Here is a 3,932-nt window from a genome sequence, read left to right as displayed (position 1 = left end):
ATTCAACCACATAAAGTTTAAAAATTCATACCATTCAAGAACTTTTCCAACATAAAAACAGTATTTAACTTTCAAACTATCAAAATATAATACTTATACATGTTCACACAATATAAAATCAAACAATTTTATCAAATAACATCCCTGCAAGAGAAATTAAAACTTGGGACCACGTCTCCTCCATATTCAGATCTTCTAGCCTATGGTACTATTGAAAGTTAAAGTTAGCTTCCCTTACCTGAAATTCCACTTATGGAAATTCTACCTCAAATACGGGAACCACTCTAAAATTTAGGAACCTAGAGCAAGTAATCTAAATATTACCAAATTTTAATATAAGTTTAATCAAGTTGAGAGAAACACTTTTCTCAACTGATCTCACTAAGATTGATGAGACTCTGTCTTTTTTTTTTTTTTTTTTTACGACTCTTACATTTATTATATATATATATATATTAGAGTGTGAATATATATATATATATATAATTATTTCAAATAACATGTGTAAATTAATATATAATATAATTCTTAATTATTTCAAAATTTAATAATATTACCTACAGTAAATAAAAATACATTTGTATAAATATCTGTAGTAAATAAAAAATATATTTATATAAATATATGGACAAATTAAAAATAATTTTTTATTAGTTGTCTATAATATTACATTTGTGATAGAAAAAATTTGTCGCAATTTTTTTGTGATGGATTAAAAATCATTACAAAGTGTGATATGCTTGCCTTAAGCAAGTGATTAACAAAAATTTTAAAAAATAAATAAAAATTAAGTTATCACAATTTGTGAACGAATATATTTAAAATTGGTTAAAAAAATTGTAATAATATTTTTTTATCATTGATTGAAATCTTAAAGGATATTAACACTCAGGCATAAAAAAAAATCTATTAGAAATTTTCATCTTTTACTTGTTAGCATTGTTAGCGTATTCTGACAAAACGATACTTAAGTGCTATATATATATATATATATATATATATATATATATATATATATATATATATATATATGTATGTATATATGTATATGCTGAGAAGTTATTATTATGATTTATTTTGATTAATAATGATTAACATTATTTTTATGGCTTTTAAATCATGAACCATTGAATATATTTTCCTCTCTACGAAATTAACATAAACAAAGGTAGCAAATGACACAAAAAAAAAAAAAAACTGTTTTATTTAAACTTTTTTTTATTATATATACTAGCGGGAACACAGACACCTGAGTGTAGGTGTATATGCGCATTTTTCATTTTTACTATTTATATATTTATATAATTTTAATAAATATTAAATTATATGAGAAGACATGTAAATTATCTAAATGCACCACTGATAATAGTTTTATTAAGATTTTACATTATTTTTTTTTATATTTTTATTTTATTGTTTTTGAATATTAAATTTTGATTTAACTTGGGTGTAATGTTGAACTTTGTATAATTAAAATTAAGTTTTAAAAAATTGGAGTAGCAAATAATGTCAAAACATAATGCAAATGGTAATGTTATTCAAGATCTTCCCATTTCAAGTTTAGAATAGTAACTTTCATGTTCATCAAACGTCTTATGCAAGGGTTGTATGTTGGGAAGTTGTAGAATCTATCACCATATCAATTGAATCCACGTCTTCCATGGCAAAAAAGTTAAAAAAAATAAAATAATAAACTAAATACAAATTACCAAACTTCCAACTTATGTAATATCTAATAGATCAAAACATCAGTAGATATAAAAACTTTGCTCGCAAAGCTGGACTTAGGATTCATACAAAAATATAAAAAAAATTAAGAAAGCAATAGAAACAAAAATGTTCAAATCCTATAACAATGAGACGCGTCTCTGCTTCGAATGCTTTGGGAAGTGTGAGAAGGAGCAAGCAATGGTAGTTGTTGTTGTACAATGGTGATTGAAGAGGGACTAAGACGCGTGAGAATAGGAGAAGAACATGGAGCGTGAAGGAATAGGGTTCAAGATGTGTCCAAATTTATGAGCATTTTTTTTCTTTGGATGCAACTGGTGAAAACTACTCCTTACAATTTGAATATAACTGGTGAAAACTACTCCTTCTTAAGAAAGTAGATGTAAACGGTGAAAATTACTGACCGCTCAACTACTCATTCGGAAGAAAGTGGATGTAAACAGTGGAAACTACTGAAAAAAGTGGTAACCACTCAGTAATAATAAAATTGTTCACGTTTGGCCACTACTTACGTTTCCTAATATTTATTTCTCTCTCATAAAATAGACACTCCCGCAATTAATTTTCAAAATAAATTATCTCTTTCAATCCAAAACGGTTGTTCCATTTATTTCAAATATTTTATTAAATTTATTTCTCTCTCATAAAACAGACACTCTCTCATTATGCAATTAATTTTCAAAATAAATCATATTTTTTAATTCATAACCATTCCTCCACCTCTCTTTCAATTCATAACCGTTCCTCCACATCTCTTTCCATTCAAAACCGCCCCACTACGTTTACCAAATACTGTAAAAAAAATAATAAATGACACAATGACCATAATACAATAATAAAATTTAATATTAATATAAGGATAAAATGGGAATAAAATTAAGAGCAGGGAAATAAAAAAAGACACAATGACCATAATAAAATAATAAAATTAAATATTAATATAAGGATAAAATGGGAAAAAAATTAAGAGCAGTTAAGAGGGGAATCCCTTTTATATATAGGTATAGATAATTTATTTTTCTTCTTTTGTCGGGTGAAATTTAGTAATTACGTTTGTTGATTTTGTGGACAAGGTCATGTAAATCTTGGGGTGTAAATCAAAATTAGATTCCGTATTGGTTCATCATGATCCTAAATTGCTGGAAAAAAAAATGACGATCCTAAATTTTAATAGGTTAATAATCAAATTGCTTCCAAACAACATTTATTTTCGTAGGGGATGAAATATTTGTATTTTTAGGCACGAATTATCAGAAGAAGAAGCGTAATTTCTTTTGCTAAGATGAACTTTAAAGAGATAAACTAGCATGAGATATTGTTTTAGTAGAATTGGTTTTGAAGAATGAGTTTGAACGTAATAAGAAATAAAGAAAGAGAGAGAAGAAAATTTATAATCCTTCAAGCTTGCAGTTTGATCTGATATGAAGTGTCTATTGAGCTCCCAAGTCCTGCAAAACACTCGATTCTTCCAATTCCAGTTTGGTTTTAGTTTCCTTAGACTTTGAGGATAATTGTCGTCGCATGTTGTGCTTCTTTTTGAGTTCCAATGCCGGAGAGCACCCTTGTCTGCAACCAAAATAATTCAGCTCTTGTAAAGACTCCATAACCCTTTTGACAGGAAAATTCAGCACTGCACTTGTTCCTCTCATCACAAATGCAGCTTGATCATAAGCCAAAGCAGCTTCTTCTGCATTACCAAACGTTCCAAGCCAAACCCTCGTACCTTTCCTCGTCGCGTCTCTGATCTCCGCTGCAAATCTTCCCCACGGTCTTCTCCTTACCCCAATATACCACACTTCTTACTTTGCACCACTTCCATAGCTTCAATCACTTCACTTGGTTCTTGTGGATCCCTTGAGTCATCAATCATATCAAAGGAAAGACAGTCATGGAAAGGGTCATAACCAATATCTTTGCTTGAAAATGGTTCAAACAAAATATCAGAAGGCTCCATCAATGTGCCCCAATCTGAAAGCTCAAAGAAAGGGGAACCCATATTGGTTGCTTTGAAGAAATCGGATTAGTATATATATAGATATTGCAGTCAGATAATATGGATCATCTATGCTTGTCATCATGTTATGGCTATGATTTATTGCCTCAGTGATTCCACATCTAGAAGCATTCCAACACTGATTTTCTTAATAATTCAAATGTTTTCCGGTCTTTCTCTCTTTATATATATAACGTTATTTTGTTGCTGA

General features: G+C 28.6%; 1 pseudogene; it reads right to left on the bottom strand.

The window, feature by feature from the left end:
- Positions 1-3,144: 3,144 nt before the first annotated feature.
- LOC137816054 (ethylene-responsive transcription factor 1B pseudogene) lies at positions 3,145-3,724 on the bottom strand (annotated as a pseudogene).
- Between the last annotated feature and the right edge of the window lie 208 nt (positions 3,725-3,932).

Source organism: Phaseolus vulgaris, chromosome 1, assembly GCF_051622355.1.
Source record: "Phaseolus vulgaris cultivar YP4 chromosome 1, ASM5162235v1, whole genome shotgun sequence".
NCBI classification, from domain to species: domain Eukaryota; kingdom Viridiplantae; phylum Streptophyta; class Magnoliopsida; order Fabales; family Fabaceae; genus Phaseolus; species Phaseolus vulgaris.
Note: the sequence above shows the minus strand (reverse complement) of the source record. Positions and strands in the feature narration are given on the sequence as shown.